The 20,515-nt window shown below is 34.9% G+C and overlaps 1 protein-coding gene across 18 annotated transcripts in view; it reads left to right on the plus strand.

Moving 5' to 3' along the window:
• The window catches only part of HDAC9 (histone deacetylase 9), a 996,855-nt gene that overhangs the window by 456,578 nt on the left and 519,762 nt on the right, over positions 1-20,515 (plus strand). The window lies entirely within an intron of this gene.

Here is a 20,515-nt window from a genome sequence, read left to right on the forward strand (position 1 = left end):
TTAAGTGTATCTCATTTTGCTGAATATAGTGTGCCTGTTTGAAGTATTCCTTCTTTGCCAAAAACACATCAGTCATTCACAAATATTCAGTACTCTGAGAATGAAATTTTTTTTTTAGCTACTTGGGTAGTTGGTAAAAGCCAGTTTGCAAAGATTTTTTAAGTCTCACAGTGTTAGACATATTATGTGGAATCTAGACCTAAATATTAGCACCCAGCTTATGAGTGTGAGTTCTAGATACACTGAGTCCTGTGGGTTACAATAATTTAGACTAAGGTTTGTAGAATGAAGTAGCTGGTTAAAAAATTTTTTTACTTCCTGTCTCTTTTTCTTCCCATTACGTATCTCTGATGGTAACCAGTCTTTTATTTTTGTGGATGTGATAAAAAAAAAGCGTACGATTTTGGAGTACAAAGTGGGTTCCAACCTAAACATATTCACTGACATTTAAAGAAAATATAAATATATAAAATGAAAATAAAATCCATTATTAATTAAAACGTGGGCATGCAAATAAGCAAACCAAGACCTAGAAGAATGCCTTTCATGTGATAATTTCTCAGTAAATGCTAAGAGCGAATGAGTAAATGAATGAAATGAATACCATCCATTTACAGCAGCTGACATTTAAACTACACTATTCTAGACCTGTTATTCTTGGCTATCTCAGCATAAAGAAATATAAAGAACATATTTTAAAAGCCAATCTTTAATTTTAAAAAATTAGATTAGGAAGAGCTTTTCTCCCTTCTTCATGATACTCTTATCAAGGGTACATGGTTATTTTTATGAATATTAAATATACTTCAAATATGGGGATCCTTCAGCAACACTTGAAGTTTTGGGGGCTGTTTCCTTCAGACAAAAATAGCACTTGTAGCTGTGATATCTCTTCATACTGCCTGCAGGCCTCATTCTAGTCGTGCACATTTTGTCACGACTAGAATGATGAGCAATATTTAGGGAATAAAAAAATTGGATAATCATGCGGGTTACTTTGGCTTCTCAAGTTAAAAGACCCTCAGGAAGGGGTTGAAGGATTTCTTCTGAGTAAAGTGTATTAAGTTCATATCCATAGAAAATATAGTTTGGCCAGTAAGAGGTGAAATGCTTGGTCATTAGTAAGTTCTGGATAGCTGAGGTATTAGAACAGCGACCTCCAGAGAAGAGAATGTTAGGTTATATTCCTACTCCAATATGCTACTTACCAGAGAACTCCTACAGGGAATGCCTAATTCAACCATCCCTCACCCCCATTCAGGAAAGACGGTGTTCTGATGTATGTCAAATTCAAATTCTAAGATAATACATTGCCCATCTCTTCTGGCTTAGCTGAAAAAATGAAACATCGTCTCGCATAGTACTAAAAAGTTAATAGAAAAATCATAAACAAGATGAACATCTGATTTAGGCTTCTTTTCCTGAAAAAAAAAATCAGTTGTCCTTTATAATTATATCCTTTTCTTTAAATAAACATGAATATTTAGTCTGATGACTAAATTTCTTGGCCACAACTGGTGATCACATAGAAAAGTTCACTTTCCAGTGTTCAAAGAAAACGTGTTTGGAAAGGTTGTGATGTGAAGGGTGTCATGGGCTTATGGGTATTGATGTCCTTTAATGTGTTCTACCTTTATGACTGCCTCATTTTACAGCTTTCCACCTGACTCTGTTTCTACGGATGATAGAAGTTCAAAGAATGTGTTATGGAAATGAGTTCTGAAGAATTTTCCTTGCCACCCTACATTTGTAGTTTTATATAAAGTGTGGTCACTTGCACATGGTAAGAACTCCATATGTGGATTGGGAATGAACTAAAGGGTAAGCTCATTAGTGGCAGGAGCTGCCTTGAGTTATTTCCTCCCCTCCATTCCTCCTCTCTAACACACTCAGATTCTAGCGCAGCTGCTAGAGTAGTTCATCTATACATCTGTTCAAAGGAATTAGCTATAAACTGTTACGTATCTTAAAGGGCGTTTCTCACCACTGGCTTGATCACTTTTTGGTCTGTACAGAGAAAACCTTACAGGTGGAGAAGTGGAAATTAAGCCATTGCCCCTTAATTAAGGAAAAGGCCTTTCCTATAACTCTTTTCTTCTATTCTCACCCCTCTGTTTCCTGTCAGGATTGTGACAGCAGGGCAGAAATTGGGCTTTTAATGCTGATTTGCCAGGAAATAAGGCAGTGAGAACAAGAATGTTCTTTACATGCTAAGGAGCTACTGACTATACTTCTAAGTAGTCATTGGAATGATAGGTCTTCTAGCTGGAGCACAGATTTTTGTTTTAAAAATACAAATGGTCCTTTTCATTTTCTTAATCAGTTCTCACTCATACTTACAGTGTTATACCATGTTCACATATACATTTTTCATTGTTTGCCCATCTTATGAGAAACTTTACCATATAAAAATAATTAAACTTTTCATGTTTTAATTCAGCATTTAAAAGAGCATTATTTGTTATTATTTCCTGTAATCTAACATTGACTGGTTTTCTGTCTCTCACCGTGGTTGATTTTATTGGGATCTGTCTTTTCTATCTTTCTAGACTGACCTCTCACTTCTTTGGGAACATCGCTCATATGAAACAAAATCAAGAGTTTTAAGTAAACCAGAAAGAGACCTGGAGAACCCCAGGGATTTAGGAATGGGCTCCAGGTCATCTTGGAATCCTGTGAAATTTTCTCCACACTAATGTTTTTCAGTACATGTGTATTTTTCTGGGGAGATTGTACATTCTATTTCTAATTCTCAAAGAATTTTGTGATCCATGTAAATGTAAGAAGGTGTTAGAAGACGTAATAACAAATTTGGCTCTTTGGGTGTGCGCAAAAGATAAGAAGTCTGAGATAAAGGCTGCTAGAGATAGGCTTACTTACCCATCGTCACAGTGCATAATAGCAAACAAGAAGGCCCCCCCTTCCCTCTGCCGAAAAGAATATTTTAAGAGTAGAAAAAGAACTAAAAAACAAAAGTTACCTACTCTCGTTGGGCGTGACAGATCTTGAAGAAACATCATATCACAATGTAGTAACTGATGGGCCCAGTGATGGCCCTGTTCCTTGGTGTTCTGGGCATCTTTAAAAGCAGGAATGTATCTAATGCATTTTGCAGAGTCCTCTAACACAATAAAATGGAATTGTGTTTGATACTTAAAGAAACAAGCTTCAGACATCTCAGCTATTTACTTTGTAGAGTCTCTTATTTACATATGAAACCAGATAGATAAATGAGTTTGTGGGATGTATTATCTGCCCCATAAAATATATTATGATGGAAAATGAATCCCCTCTACTTGCAGAAGCACAATGCCTATATTATTTGTTCTGCACACATATATGGGCCCTGTGAAATGAATGATGAACAGATTTTGTGTAGAATGACTCTATAAAGCATTGTTTCAAGCCCCAGAGTTGCAGACCGATATGAAAAAGATGTTAGCTAAAGCTATAGTTTGGAAATTATGCCTTGGAAAAAAATATTACTATTTATATTAATGAGCTTATGGATGAGGTCATCGCAACTCGTTCTAGGAAAGATCTAGGCCAGTGTAATCCTATCTAGAGAGAGTTTAAAAAAGATGATGGTTGGCTTGGCATTCTAAGACAGAAATGATGCCACTGTTATTCACTAAATGATCAATAAAAAAATAAAATACCACATACTGAACATTCAAGGACTTAATATCTGTAATGTAAAATACACACTATAAACTGATAAGAAAAAGACCAATAATGAAACAAAAAAAAAGTCAAAGGCTATGAACAATACATTCTCAGAGAAGGAACCAAAATGGTTAATAAACATTTGAGTACATGATCATTCTTAGTCGTGATGAAAACATCAATATGGTACCATTACTGTATCCATTATAATAATAAAAGTAAAGAGACTAATAACTCTTAGTGTTGATTGCAGTATGGAGGAAAGGAGCACCTTCATATATTTGTGGAAGTGCACACTGGTAAAATTTTGGTGGACCACAAATTGACAGTAGTATCAAAAAAAATGTGCATACTAAGCCAGTAAATCCACTGAATTGCTGTACAGAAATATTTGCATAAATGCACAAGAGTTTGTGTACCAGGATTTTTTTTGCAATAGGTTTCCTATAGAATTGAAAAAATTGAAAGCTATTTACATATCTGTCAATGAAGAAATAAATTGTTGTAATCAATATTCTGAAATGCTATATAGTCATTAAAAATAAGATCTGAATGTATTAACATGGAAAGATGGGCAATATGTACTACTGAGTGAAAAGAAAACCAAAATGTGGAACTATACAGATAGCTTGATAAACTCAACTAATAGAGCACTGTTATTGTTGTTGTTGTTTTATTGTTGTAGTAGTAGAAAAGTAGTAAAGAGTATTTTACTCTAAAGAAAAAATGCCAGAAAGAAAAATACAGTTAAAGAAAAATTTGTTACAACTATTATATATTAATTTAAAGCAGGAAAGTATTTCTATGTCCATATGTTACCTTTAAATGAAAATTAAATATATTAATAAATTTACTTTAGTAGTGAAATTAGTTATACATATTCATGGAACCCTTTTTATATAGGTCAAAATGCTGAAGTAATGATGGCTATAATTTTTCCTTTCATTATGAAGACCACCTCTTGCACATGCCTTTTATTTACATTTTATTATACTGTCTTGTCCCTTCTTTACTTTAGATTATATTTCACAATTAGAGAAGGGTGTTACCTATTACTTGCAGAAATGCCACTCACTATTATCACTTTGCAGCTCAGAAAATTTTTCAGCATAATTAGAGGCAACCAGACTGCTTAAACAGAGTTGGTTAATTAAGTTATAAAAATCTAAGAGAATATGATGAACTGCTAAGAAGACATATGTAGTTAGAGCTTTCTGTTCTGCTTTTTTATCAAATGTTTCTCCCACCTGGGCTTTCTAAACCTACCCTTCTGTTGAATAAGGTTTTCAAATTGATGTAAGGAAGAGTAGTACTCTCTGGACAAGTAAATTCTTCATTTGTAGAGTAATGATATATTAACACACATTTTCCAAAATAACAGCCCTACTACCCTCGATGTCTTGGAAAGAGTTACCTGATACCCAGAGAGTGCAGTCCAACAATGGTACAGTCTTGGTCTGACACCAAGCAAGAGGGTTTATGCTGGACCCCAGCTCTGCTGTGTCGACGTGTCTAGAGCTCAGAATAAAAATTGAGTTTCCTGCTTTAGCCATAGCTGTGTCTTAAAATAACCTGAAGGAATTATAGTTCTGATTACATAGAAAGTGAAGGACTTAGAACATTCTCCTAATAAAGCCATGAGAATGACACAAAGCTTAGTCATCAACAGTCCTTCTCTAACAGGCATTCTGGAGAGAAAAATAGGGCTTTGAAATTGGATAATTTGATTTGAAATTTTGCCTAATTATTTTAAAGATGCAGAAAACCTTTCATTTTGGCAAGAAAAATAATGATCTGGAATCCAATTATGAAAGAGCAAGCTTTTAAAATGTTTGGTATCTCTAGTAATGGAAAAAATAATGTCTTTAAAATTACATTCTGCTGGAAATCTCATTCTTGGATGTCTTGATGTTTGCATTTTGAATGGACGAATTTAAAGCAATTTCCTTTTGGAAATATGGCACTGGAAGAGTTAGATGGGATATTTAATTTTATGTTGGATCTTATCTACCAGGGTACAGATTTGGGGATTAAAAACACCTTTCATTCTCATTCCCCAAGGGAGATGTCTGATTTAATGAGATGCGTTGAGATTTCTTACTACACAGATCAGTTATAAGGAATCAGTACCCAATATTCCATCTGTTTGATTAACACTCCATGAATAAAATAGTCAAAGTGGATAAAGCCTTCAATAATCCCATTTAAAAATTATTATTCTCTATTACTTTTCACCATTAACATACTATCCCAGATGGCATTTATCATCACCTTCTCACCATGTTTATACATAAGCTACTACTTTCTTATCATACTTTCAATTTCCATAGTATTTGAATTGCAAACATATCAATACTATGACCAATTAGTAATACTAGTCTAGGATTTGAATTTTATTAAAAATATTGCTCCAACTTCTTAAAAAAAGGATAATCAGACAAGTTAAAGGGAGACTCTATTAAGATATTTACTTATTACTCAGGATTATTTTTGGATAAACTGCCCAGTTAATAAAACATTTAGATTAATATTCTGAAGTGGTTCCAGTTATTTTTACTACAGGGTAGTTGGACCTTCACAGAAGTTTTCTATTTTACATCAGATTTAGTTTTGACTAAACCTTAGCACAGTGCCTTGAAACAAGAGGCTGAATAAACATTTGTTCCAAAGATAAGTCAGTTATTGAAATATTGGGTCTTCTGTATCATTCTTTAGCAGTGGTGGTGTGACAACTTAGTAGAAGTGACTAACAGCTACGTATATACAGAAGACAGGATGTAAGTCTCCAAGGTAATCAAGACCATCAGGAGGATGTTAGACCAAAATTAACACCATAAGGAATGTGTTATGCATATATTACAGCCCACGTGTGGAAATCTGTTCGTTTCCAGAGAGATTGCCTCTCTGTGAATGGCTAAGTGGGCTCCGCCAAGCACCCAAAAAAAAAAAAAAAAAAAAAAAAACCCACTTAGGGCCATTCAGAAGTATCAGCCACATACTCTGAAAGATTTTAAATGACATGTTACCTGCTTGGTAAATGTATGTTTAGGTGTAGAGATGGAAGTTTTACAGAGAAAGGATAGGGTGTGGACTCCAGGGAAGAGGCTGCATGCTGAGAAACTGAGTAATCAGAACCTTGTAACAGTACCCTCAGAGCTCACCCCAGCTGTCTGGTCATGTTTTCATTTCTCTATCCCAAGAATTGATCATCTGTTTCTCTTGTTTTTTTCTAGTCAGATTTTTTCTAAGGCCTTCAGATGGGCATGGCACAGTCTCTGAGCTTGAAAGAGCAGGTTCTAAAGATGCATCTGCCTCTCTTATTCCCTGCCTGCATTGAATTTTCATTTAGACCTAGGTGGGGCAATCAAAGTAGAGCCCATATGTTTTAAGAAGGAATGATAATATTCAGGGAGCATCTGTTAAGTCTGAACTTTCAATGTATGACAATTAATTTGTTCCCCCCAAGTACCCTCTTTGTAGTTGGTAAAATCATTTTACAAGTGAGGAAATTGAGCTTGAAGAGGTTGAACAATTTCAATTGACCAACATTTCTCGATGCCTACTTATTTCTGGCCAAAATGAATGATGAAGTGTCTTACTTCCTGAAGCACACTGTTCAGAGGAGGGGAAGAAGGCAAAGCAAACAGAATGTGATAGGTACCAAAACCAGACTATGTATAACTGGGAAAGCTTGGTAAGCCTTTCAAAGGAGGTGAATGAGGGGGAGGTCAATGTGCATGGGGGCAGTTGGAGGGCATGATCTATAATGTTGCCATGGCAAGAGAGGAAGCTGTAAACTAGGCCCAGAAGGCAGATGATTAAGGGCCTTTAATTCCATGCAAAGATATTTGTTGGGAACCTCTGAAGGATTTTGAGCAGGAGAGTTACAGGATCAGAAATATTTCTTGGAAATACAACTATAGCTGCAGCGTAAAGGGTGGGTCATACACTAAAATGGGTGTGTATATATTATTCCAACCCAGGCAGAAATACTGAGAGTATAATAAGGGGAAAAGACAGAGGATGAATCCAGAAGGTCTCTGAGATTTTTAGCATGCATGATTGGGTAGATGCAATGCCACCATTCTTCAACAAGTATTTTCTGCACGCCTCCTAGGTGCCAGGCATTGCCTTAAATGCTTGAAATAGATGAGGGAACAAAACAGACAAACATCCCTGCATCCCACCCTCATGCAATATCCCTGCCCTTGTGGAATTTGAAATCTGTGAGGTGCATGTGTGTGGGCGTGTGTATATGTGTTTGCTGGGGGGACAGATGATAAATGATGGACATTTTAAATAACTAAAGAATGTAATTTGTTAGAAATTGCTAAGTGCAATTGAATAAAAAGGTAGGGAAGAAAAAGGTAGATCAGGAGTGGGGGGAGAGTGTTGTGATATTACATAGAGGGGATTTGTGAAAAGATTTTCAGCAGCGGCTTGAAGGATTACTGAGATCAGGAATTACAGGAGAAGAAACAGATATGGATGCAGATTACTCACTTAGTAGTTTCAAGATTTAAATGTAAGGAAAAAACTAATTTGTTTTTCTTTCCATTGTTTGTCTTGCTGCCATAATGCACCCACCGCGACTGGCAGAGCTGCGTGGTGGATCATTAACTGATTTTCACAGAAAAAGAGGTAGAAGAATGAGAGTAGAAAGCCTAGAGTGACCTATGGCAGCCTTATGGAAACTTCAGCATTTGTCTTGGTTAGTTGTTCTCAGGATAGATATTCAGGTTTAGAAAATACATGGAAATTGGTCCTTGGCATACAGACACACACACATACACACGCACACATATTTACATATACAGTGAAGTATATGAGAAGTATAAAACATACTTAAATAACTGCTGTATTTCTTTAAGGACTGCAAGGTAATAATTTTGTGTACTTGAAGAAAACTGTAGTCTCAAACAAGAATTGCAGGTATTTTAAACTCAGAATCACTAGTCAGTTGTAAACTGAAGTTGTAAACTTCAGATGTAGAATGTTACCTTTTCTCATTTAAGGAAACTGAAATTGCTTCATCCTTATACTTTGTGATGATGCCTGGTGTCCAAGTTGCAGACAAGGGGGACTGTTAGTAGTTTGTCTACGTAAAGGTGAGCACACAATATGTACAAGGATTGGATTCAGGATAGCAACATATTATGTGTTGTGCTTTCAAGATATTTAGACCTAAAGTAAATAGCATAAACTTTTAGAAAATGTTAAAAAAATTGAAAATAAAGTCCAAACTTGGAGGAAACAGGAAGATAAAGAGAGGAGGGATAAATATTTTCTCCTTCTTTGTTTCTCAATAGAGAGGGTCAAACAAACAGAGAGAAAGATTGAGAGAGAAGGTTGGATGGAGTGAGTGGATTTGAAGTATAGCACTGCTTAATAAAAAATTATCACTCCCAACATCTTGCTCAATGTATATATGGAGAGTTTGTGTAAAAGATATTGGGAGATTGTAGTAAAGGTTTGTGAGTTTAAATACATATGAAATAAAGAGAAAAGAAGGAAAGTTGATTTTCTAAATATAATGTAATGTCCTCTCATACATAACCCAAGTCGTCTTAGGAGACTCCAAAATTGGGCTAGAATTTAATGATAGTGGTTCATTTAATTTTTTAATATGTCATCTATTGCAAATTAAAAAAGCCTGATAAATCAATCTGAATCAGTAAAATCTCATAGGTTTGCATGTCATAATTGTGCTTCCTTAATCATTCTTACAAGAAAAATTACTAATTATTTGATCCATTTAACTTCGGAGCAAATGTGTTGACAGCTGAAAACCACATAATGACTTGCACAGATATCAGATATAACACTGTAGCAAATAATATTGGGGACTTTTAAAAAATATTAACTAATGAAAAAAATCTTATTCAGTTAAATTTCTTAAAGTGACAATTACCAACCATTTTGTTTCTTTGGTCCCTTTTCTATTTGAAATTTCAAGCACTCTTTCTTAATCACTTTGGTTGTAACACAAGATACATCTTAAAATTACTGAATTTGAATACTCAGGAAATAAGTCAAATTATTTTCCAGTAAACTATATTTTTCTAAAACATCTACAGTCTTTAGTAAAAAAATTCACGTGGAATCAAATAATGTTTATTCCAAAACATTTTGCTTAACTCATATTTTTGTGAATGCTGAATCGTTCTGCTTTTTAATGTTCTTGTTTTTATATATTTCTGCCTCTCAGTTTTCATGTATAATGTAAAGTGTCAATTATCATCAGAAATGCTACTGAAACCTAGAGTACACTAATGGCTTAATGAAAATAGGGCTTCTCTTTGATTACAGGGCTGTTCTTTCCCATACAGAAGGTCTGTGCTTACAGAGAAAAGTAGAGCACCCAAGTCTAATTTCTGGAGCTTGGGTCCTTTGGCCTTGGTTCCATTCTCCCTTTGAGAACTTAAAGCTCCTGGACCACTTTTCTACTTGTGTCTCTTACTTTCAGCATATGGTTTCTGGCTCACCTGACTTGAAGTCCTAATTGCCAGTCCAGCCTCAGCAGCAGTCCATACTTTTCTTACCACCTAAGACATACTGTTCAGTGGTTTCTCCTTTTTTGTCTCTGCAAGTCACTCAACAATTATTTATTGCTGTACCAGACATCACTCATTGTTTTAGGTACTATTTCCCTCAAGGAGCCTGCATCCTCATAGGAAAGTTTCACAACCTAATTTTAAAGTTATAAGGTCATAAAATGGTATATTACATGAAAATCTTGAGATATAATATTTTGCTGGACTTCTTTAGCAGTATAAGATGTCCTTAATCATGTTTCTCCTGAACCAATGTCTAAATTCTCCCACTGACCACCCTAACACCAAAAGGTGTGTCTTGTAAACACTGCATAATAAAGTATTGGAGCTTAATGTTCCTCACATGGGAAAGTACTACAATATTAAAAGGATGGTATTTTATAAGCAGTGGAAATTTTACTATTCTATATCTATATTGAAGACCCAAACTCCAGGTAGTTGTAGTAAAATAAAATAAAGGGTAAGAAAAAACCAATTCTTGTCAATGTGTCACTAAACATTATTATCAAAGTTAATTTCATAAGGTGCCAGAAATTATTGTTGCCCTTGGCTCCATGTTTTAAGAATTGACTGAAATTTCAGACCATCTCAGTAGCTGACTATATACAGTAGCAGGAAACCTTCAATTAACTGTGTCACTTCTGTCTATAGTACAAAGGGTCTGTGGCTTAGGATAGCCTACATAACTTAAAAAGAAAGAGCCCACTTAGATCGTAGGGGTATCATGGCGAGGAAGGGATACACCAGGTCAGTCAGGAGTGTGGAGTATATAACGAATTCATATGCAAAGGTCCTTAGGTTGAGCTTCAAAAAATTTTCTGTCTATAAGGAAAGAGATGTTTATTTGGTGTAGGATCTATGTTTTCTAAACAATGTAATTTCTATAGTCAGTTTGTTCAAACACCACAATTACGTGGAACTTTGAATAGGAAGTGAGATATGGTAGGCTTGTATAGGTTAGAGTGAAATAGCAACACATCCCAAAGTAATTTGGGCAGAGAATAAAAATATATATGCAGGGGCCCCCTTGAGGAGCTGGGGGAGAATGTGGAAGTGTTGGACTTCCTCTCCTGGATTGTTGCCGATGTTCTCACAAAATGGAGGACTGACGGCTTGGTATGCCGAGCCCTCTGTCTTGGGGCTTGCCCTTACGAAGCTTGTTACTGCAAATGAGAGGCTAAACCTGCTTATAATTGTGCCTAAGAGTCTCCCCCCGAGTGCCTCTTTGTTGCTCAGATGTGGCCGTCTCAATCTCTAACTGAGCTACCTTGACAGGTGAACTCACTGCCCTCCCCGCTACATGGGACCTGACTCCCAGGGGTGTAAATCTCCCTGGCAATGCAGGATATGACTTCCGGGGATGAATATGGACCTGGCGTCGTGGAACTGAGAACATCTTGACCAAAAGGGGGATGCGAAATGAAACAAAATAAAGCTTCAGTGGCTGAGAGATTTCAAATGGTGTCGAGAGGTCACTCTGGTGGACATTCTTAACGTGCTATACAAATAACCCTTTTTAGGTTTTAATCCATTGGAATAGCTAGAAGTAAATACGTGGAACTATCAAACTGCAACCCAGTAGCCTTGACTCTTGAAGACGATTGTATAACAATGTAGCTAACGAGGAGTGACAACGTGTTTGTGAAAACCTTGTGGATCACACTCCCTTTATCCAGTGTATGGATGGATGAGTAGAAAAATGGGGACAAAACCTAAATGAAAAATAGGGTGGAATGGGATGTTCTTTTTTACTTTTATTTTCTGTTCTTTTTTACTTTTATTTTCTGTTCTTATTCTGATTCTTTCTGGTGTAAGGAAAATGTTCAAAAATAGATTTGGGTGATGAATGCATAACTATTTGATGGTACTGTGAACAGTTGATTGTATGGTATGTGAATGTATCTCAATAAAACTGAATTTAATTAAAAAATGTTCTGTCTAGTCAAGAAGTTCAGCAAAATTTATTTGAAAGAAAGTAAGCTATAATGTGCAGCAACATTCTGTATTCTAGAGACTGATAACATTGAAAGTTGGCAATATAAAATGATTTAATAGAAAAAAAGATGGACTTTTAGAAGAATGGTAGGAAGAATTATGAGGTTATTAAATTGAAATTTGCATGGATTTAATAGTGAAAGATTCTTCCCATGTGATAGTCAATCTGGGGCCTGTTTCTAGGACTACAATTAAGAAAAAATGAAGACACATTAAGAGAAAGGCTTAGGGAGTTCTAGTGGTTCTAATATTAATTTTTAACCTTTAGAACTATACCTCATACAATTTTTTTAGAAAAACTTGTTGGCCATCAAAGCTTGCATGTCTGTGTCTCTTGCATATCTTTAAAGCACGATGATCTAAATTTTTCCTTCTTTTTCTTTGTTGTTTTACCCATTTTGTTCCTGTCTTCTGCTGTATTGGCTCTGATTAATAATGGAAATTAATGTTATTAAAAAATATTTTGAAACATTGAGAAAATTGTTGAGTATCACTGGTTAGTGTCACAAAATTAGGTTTGAAAGTCACTGAAAAAAATATTGTGGCTCAATGAGGAAGTTGTTAGGTTTGTGAAAAAAATCTCTCTTACTTGATTTTCTCTAAGTTGGGGCTAAGAATACAACAGTAATCCTGAGAATTGTCAAGAGCATAAAAAGTCTAATATTTTGCAGAGCATTTGGTAATAACTTATGGTGAATAATTTTTACAGAGAACATTGGATCGGTCTAAAATAAAAATTGTTAGGGAGCCAGACCATGGATTTTCTTAATTAATTTATTCCTTTGGGATATAAATGATGAAAAATCATTTTTCATGTTTTGCACTTACTGGAATATTCTCTATGCATCTCTTCTACATAGAACACAATAGTAAATAATTTGGACTAAGAAAGTTAATCTAAAAACACCTTATGGAAACTGTTTGCTATATAGAAGAAATTTTCCATAAGGTGTTTATACAATAACATTTTTTGTCAAAATTATTTACTTATTTCTTGAAAAATTGATTTTTAGAGCTGGTAATCAGATGTGATAAATTCTAGAGTAAGAGATTAGGAGAAATAATCTTAGATATAAATGGAAACAAAAAATTATTGTTACCCCAATATATTCAAAGGCCAAATGAAAGAAAGGGAATAAATTCTATTCTGGCTCTTCAGACAAAATGAACTTTTCGGGTCCTGTACTTAATATTCTGAAATATCACCTGTGAAGTCAATATTTGTTCTTCTTTGCCCCTTTAACTTACTTTTCAAATTTCTAATAAAGCATTAAAAATGATTTAGCAAACTCCATAAGTCAAAACCCAAAGTATAATAGCTATTTCAGTCATCCGAGTTTTTCTAGAGTACTTTGTATTACATTTCTCTTTTCTTGCTCTGTGTCTTTTTTCCCTCTCCATTCTGCGAATCTCTTGATTCCCAAACATTTGTCTGGATGTAATACCTTTTCCTGTATGACTCAATGTAAGAGGACATCAAACAGTTAATCAAAATAACGAGTAGAAAAGTTCTTTGGCCAAGAAGAAAATTAGTAAAAGGAGACAGGAAATTAGCAGAGAAGGAAAAACTCTGAGTAATTGTGAAACGGCTTTGAAGTCGCCTTCCAGAGAATGATAAAGTTGTCATCTTTTCTCCCTTCTTTTCCTTCCCCATCCTCCTGCTGAGGCCATTAGAAGATGGTAATTTCTTAATGAGCAAATAACAGAGTGAGGGGAGTGTGCATACCTGAATGAGGACAAAACTATTAGGTTAGCCAGATTTTGAATTAAGTTTTCATCAAACTCTTGGGTGGAGGAATTGGTAGTTAATTCTGTATGTCCCTATAGACATCCACAGTAGATGCTAAAGCAGGTTGAGAGGTTTAGTGGGCTATCCCTAGGGTTTGTTTGTTACAGGAATTTGAGAAGTTTTCTGTAATGATTTTTTTACCTTAACAGAAAGAGAAGAACTAATTGTTGTGTGCATTTTTGTGTGTTTATGCTTATACTCGTGTAGTTTGTTTCATACGTAGATTTTTTCTCAGTCATTTTTTAGTTGTTTTCGGAATTAAAATCAGTTCATATATTGTTGAGGAAAGAGATTTGAACCAGTTGGTTAGGCCTTTTTTTTTTTTTTTTAAAGTTCCTATCATTTTGCATTGATCTGATGTGGTTCATGGTTTCCCACACCTATGCTTTTAATATTAATTATAAAATTCAGCATCTTACTCTATTTGTCAATTACACATCCATAAAAATTTGGTCTAATTTCTGTAGAGATCATTTTTTTTTAAGATATGCATTTATTGAAAGTAATACATATTCTAAACAATTTTTCCAGTGATACATTGTTTACACCCTATGGGAGCAGCTCATGGAATTGAGGGAGACTCCTTGATGTGAAGTTAGCCAACCCCTTGACTGCTTCAAAACATAAACAATGTTTTACAAAAATAGGATTGAACAATAACAACAGCAAAACAATGCCCTTGCTAAAAGTCACTTCCGTGGTGTGACACCAACAAATAGTGTTTACTGACTTTCCATCTAGTGGATAGCAGGGATTTTTTTTCAACCAGTGCAAAAGTGACTAGAAAGAAAGTAATATAGAAACTCTTGTTGAGTAGTCTCTGAAAGGTTGTGAAGTTTTTGATTAATTTATTTTATTCAAAGTTCAGATATAGGCTATTGGTCATGCATTGTGAACTCACCATCTGGGTTCACCCACCTTGCTGAGGGATTTCCCCCAATGTCATGTAACCATCTCCTGAAGCTTTGTCTCATGATTGTAAAAGTTTTAGGGGTTTAATTTTACACACATACACACACACAGCATTTACCAATGTATGAATACTTACATACATATATTGATGCATTTATGTAACACTTGTAAAAGTGTGGACACTTTACATACAATATATTTATTTAAATGAAATGAAAGTTGAAATATGTGTATGTGTGTGTATGTATGTATATAGATTTTAAAAGTCAATCAATGTGTCGACACCGCTTTTTAACATGAACAAGTTAGGGTGGTCACTGCCTAGACATCCCCGAAGTTTGGGAAAGTGATTAAGTTAGAGGAAGGGGTAGCAACAGACAAGATGGAATTTAACAAAGGATTATGAATAATGAATCTCTATATACTTTTCTTTTTATTAGTTGCTAGGGTATTAGGATAGCTAGAAGGAAAGAATTGAAATGGTGGAATTGTAACACATAGCATCCTTTGAAATTTGTTCTATAGCTACTTGTTAAATTGTAATTTGAAAATTATTTTTGTATATATATTTCACAACAAGGAAATAACTGAAACTATGGTGCTGTAACTCATAACATTTTTGGAAATTTTCTGTGTAACTACTTGTTAAATCATACTTTGAAAGATATTATCTTTTTGTATATACCTATATGTTATATTTCACAATAAGGAAATAACTGAAACTGTGGAACTGTAACCCATAAGATTCTTTGAAATTCTCTAACTACTTGTTAAATTGCACTTGGAAATTATCACTTCTATGTATGTATCTTATATTCTACAATAAAAAATATGTTTTTAAAAAAAGTCTATCAATGCAAAAAAGACTTACAAGAGAAAGAAACAGTCCCCTGTCCCACTTCTTCCTGCTTCCCAGTCCTGCTTCCCTTAATATAACCAATTTTAATGTTTTCTCTCCTGTTCACAAATTCTGTATCTTTACATAGTACGCTTAATTTTTTCACTTTATACACTGTCTGTTGACTTACTGTGTAGTAACTGAGAATAACTCACTAACTTTTCTCTTTCCTTCTCTGTTTGTAATATAGTTACATCACTATTCTTACTTTCTCCACTTATTGTATTATTTTTAAAATCTTTATAGTGCTGAGTAAACCCAGGAACAGAACGGCTGTTTACTGGTCTTCAATTTGCTGTGGTATATACCTATTTGAATGAGTTAGAATGTAAGTAAGTTGACTAGCAAAATGTAAGTGCCATAAAAATATGCTTTATTAAAGAATTTAGTTACACTCAAATTACTATTTTAGTTAAGAAAATAAGAATTTTAAACCACTTGACATGAACTGGAGGAAACTGTTGAATGCTTTATGCTAATTTAATTTCTTGGAATTATTTCCTCTGCTATGTTAATAATGTGTATGTAATTAAGAACCAAGTAAGAAATGGACTCAAAACTTAAAAGGAAAAAAGTCCTCTTATTTCTATGATGAAAACAAATCAAAACAACACAAAAGGGTAATGCATGACCTAGATGTTGCTATTTGACAGTCTTATTAGACAAAGTGATGGATTTCTTATAAATAAGAAAACGGGAAGGAAAAAAGAAAAACCTCTGTTTCCTTCATACTTTTCTTCCTGATTCATCAACTATACAAATGTAATTCTGCTTTTATGTGCTTGTGTAAGCAAAACTCAATACCTTTAACCTCCCAGAGCCACACTTCTGCTGTCTTGGTTATAGTGAATTCAATTTCAATACAAATAAGTAAAGGAAATGTTTAAAAATTGTTGTCTATGAAAAATGAACTCTTTATTTGTCATAATATTGGTAATTTGGAAAAAAATTTAATTAAAAATATACATTTTTTGGTCAAAAACAGCTATTTTGTTTTACATTTAAAGAATAAAAAACTTTCAAATTGAGCCATTACATTTTAGCTGTTACATCCAGGAATATTGTTGCCTTCACTGAGGTTACAAGGACTCTTAAGCATATCTTTCTAAAGCTAGCTTAAAATATTTTATTATTTCAGAATATGAGATGGGAAGACAACTGGCCATAATTATTTATTCAGAATGTTCTAATTTTAAAACTAATTTTTACTTTCTTACTAAATAGAACAATTTTTGTATAATATTATAAACTTCCTTTGTATTTCCCCTCTCTCTTAACTCAATGTTAGCTGTAGCAAGAGCAGTCAGGCCTTAAATACTGATTTGAAATTTAATTTCTTTACATGTTTATAAAATTAACAAGAAAATTCTTAAAATGTTGTATGTTAAAACTTTCCCCTCTTTTAAAATCTAAGTAAGGCATGCATTCAGTTTAAAAAGCCAAAGCTCTTATAATGAAAATAGGAGTCTTCGGCCCCGCCCCTTCCCTCCACAGGACAACTACCTTCCACAGTTCTTCATGTCTTCTTTGTTTTTTTTACCTCAATATTTCTAAATAGTGTACTCATATTGCAGAGTTTCGGTTTAGCAGTTTTAAGTATTATATATTGTTTTCTTATTATGAGAGATGAGGAGTTTCCTCCCAACATCCATATATACAATTCAGTTTAGTGCACGTGGATGCGCACACACACACACACACACACTTCTCCACCCCTAAGTAGTTGTATCATAATGTTAAATAAAATGGCAGTTAGTTTTTATATGACTAGTCAAATATTGTTTACTGCTGAGCCACATAATGTATAGATAATGTATTTTATTTGATTGTGGACATTAGTCAAATAGTTTTTTTCCAACCTGCCTTTTAAATTTTTACCTTGCCTCCCCACACCTTCCACAATACTTTGTTTTGATCTCTTTCTTGCATGTTGGGAGATTCCATATTTAAAAATGAATATTCGCTAGTTGGGAACTCATTATTTGCATTTAGCAATTGAAGACTGTAGGGCTTCAGTGTAGGAGGCTCAGGGTGTCTGTGTGTTTGTGTGTATATGATTGGGCAGAATCCTTGCATTATTGATTTCTTTGGTTTTTTTTTTTTTTTCTCAAGAGTTGTTCATTGTCCCCAGAGAAGAATCCTCCAGGCTTCTACTTGAGGAGAATATTCTTGGCTGCCAGAGCTCAAGCAGTAGGTTGACTGATAGATTATGCTGACTTACCCTGAATCTGTCACTTCTCATCTTCACACCTGTCCCAGGTTTTCTTCTGGGCTGAGTTGCCCCACCTCAGTTCAGTTCATCCAGGGAATAACTCTCTGGTCTTCTAGTGGTAATAGTGGAGCAGTGCATGAGGAGGGTGAAAAAGGGACCCAGAGAGAAGGAGAAATCTCTTGACTATGGGGAAGAAGACATTAAATGAAATCAGACCTTAAACCTAACCATCCTTATGCAGACTGAGGTTTCTTTTGAGTGAGTTGAGCCCGTGGAATTTGCTTGGTTGTGGATGGCAGCTAGCCTTTCTACTTCAGAAGCAGGTCCATGCATAGTGACCCACGTCAGACTGGGGAAACATTTGAGTTCCATGCTTCATCCTGGAAGTAGGAACAAGAGTCCCAGCTATAAACGTGAAGACGGAAAGCAGGCTTCCACCTGGAAGGTGCTGCTTTTTAGTGTGTCAGGCATTTTAGACCAAACATATCTTGGAGAGAGCCTGCCTCTACCCAGAGTTGCAAACACAGTGCACTTTCTCCAGAACATAGAGTGGGAAAATTCTGGGATGTCTGCATCTATTGCTTAAGCTTTCTGCCAGGACATGATCTTTTCCATTCCTTCACTCTCAGACTTCTGAGGGCTCCTTGTGCCATTGTAAAATCTTGTATGTGATAGTCATAGCAAAGAGATATACTTGTGACTCAGTGAATGTGAGGTAAGTCCAGGACCCAATCCTGACTCTGGTGTGCTCCTGATAACTTACCTTCATTATTGGCTGTGCCTGAATTTTCTGGGATGAGATTGCCAGATACACCATGCACTATAATTACTTCAGTTTGTTCTGTCTCCGTTAGGCAAGGCTCCTTGTGATCCCCATCCAATTTACTGTCCCTCTTCAAGAATTCATTAAACTCTCTTGATCATTCTTGCCATATCTTCCATATTCTTTTTCATTGTTGGATTATAGAATTTTAATTCTCTTACTGACATTTTATGGTATTTCTGAAGGGGGCAGAAATAAATGTTGGTCATTACATCAGAAGTCATATAGCTTTAAAATCACACCAAATTATTCTTATCTGTATTGTTCTTCTTCTTCTTATTATTGTTTGCAACATGAGGTATTTTAAGATGATAATACTGAAGCATTCCTGAGAAATTTCCTGAAATAAACTGCAGAAGCCCATTATTGCTAAGGACCTTATAAACATCATTAGCTTTAATAAGGATACCATGAGATTAAAATTTGTGATGGACATTTATGATCCCTATCAATGATGTATGATGTATTCATATCTACATATATTCGTTTCTTTAGTAATAGCTCATCCATCCAGAACTCAGCTATCCAATAATCTCATTTTGTTGGTAACAGATGCAAGAACAAAGAGTGTCAGAAAAGGGTTTGACAAAGCACAAGTCTATGCATTGCGTCCACAAATGTTTCTGTGGGGATAGCTTTAAGCAAAAAGCATTTACTTCTATTTCATAACCATGAATGACAGCTTTTGAAATTTAGTGTCCAAATACACAGAAGATAGAAACAACAAATCAAAAGAAAGTAAGGAAGGAGCTGACCAGCAAGCAAGAAATAATCAATGAAACTCTTGACTACAAAGAGGAAGACAAGGAAGCTAGAAATGGTGAAAAAAGGAACTCAAATTCTTATTTTTAGGAGCTTGTAGCAAAAGCTGTATGTGTTCCACCCAGATCTCCCAGGGAGCCATCATTTCCCTCTTTCTGGCCTGGATTTTGCTAGCATAGATCTCTCGTTTCCTGAGGACTTTTTTTGGTGAGCCCAAGCCTACACCATGGACGTAGCCCAGGTGCATCACTGGTCAAAATGCCAGAGAATTAATGCCACTGGGAAGGAGCCATCAACCAAAGACTGACAGGAGTTGGTGTGTGACTATCCCAGCTTCCTTGGCTCTTGTTGAGGATAAGTCTAAAGGATGTGCTATGCACTGATGACCAGGATTTCCCCAAAGCATAAAGCTCCAGTTATCTGCAGTGATAACTTGTTTGCTTTCTTGGCTACCTTGCTTCACTGTCTCACTTCCCCACTCTCCTACTGGTGTTATCTAGAATCATCTCCCAAATAAACCATGGCCCTAAATTTTTTTGCCTTAGTTTGGGGGAACTGAAACTAAGAAAGAAAAATTTAGATTTGGGGAACTATGATATATTCCTTAATAGAACATTGTTATATGTACTACAAGTAAAATATTTAATTTTAAGGATGACCCATGTAATTGAGGAAACATCGTTACATTCAATAAATTCTGTTTAAAAACATGAGGGTTATGTGTATTAAGGAAGATTTTCACTTAAAATAGCTAATATATTACATTTCAGTGTTTGACCTTTACTTTTATAGAAATTTAAACTATCCTGAATGATTCCTTTGAATAGAAATCTTTATATTCAAGATTTTACTGTGTTAATTAAAACATAAGTATGCAAAAGAAAGTATTTTAAGAAAACAGACA

This window comes from Choloepus didactylus, chromosome 5, assembly GCF_015220235.1.
Source record: "Choloepus didactylus isolate mChoDid1 chromosome 5, mChoDid1.pri, whole genome shotgun sequence".
NCBI classification, from domain to species: domain Eukaryota; kingdom Metazoa; phylum Chordata; class Mammalia; order Pilosa; family Megalonychidae; genus Choloepus; species Choloepus didactylus.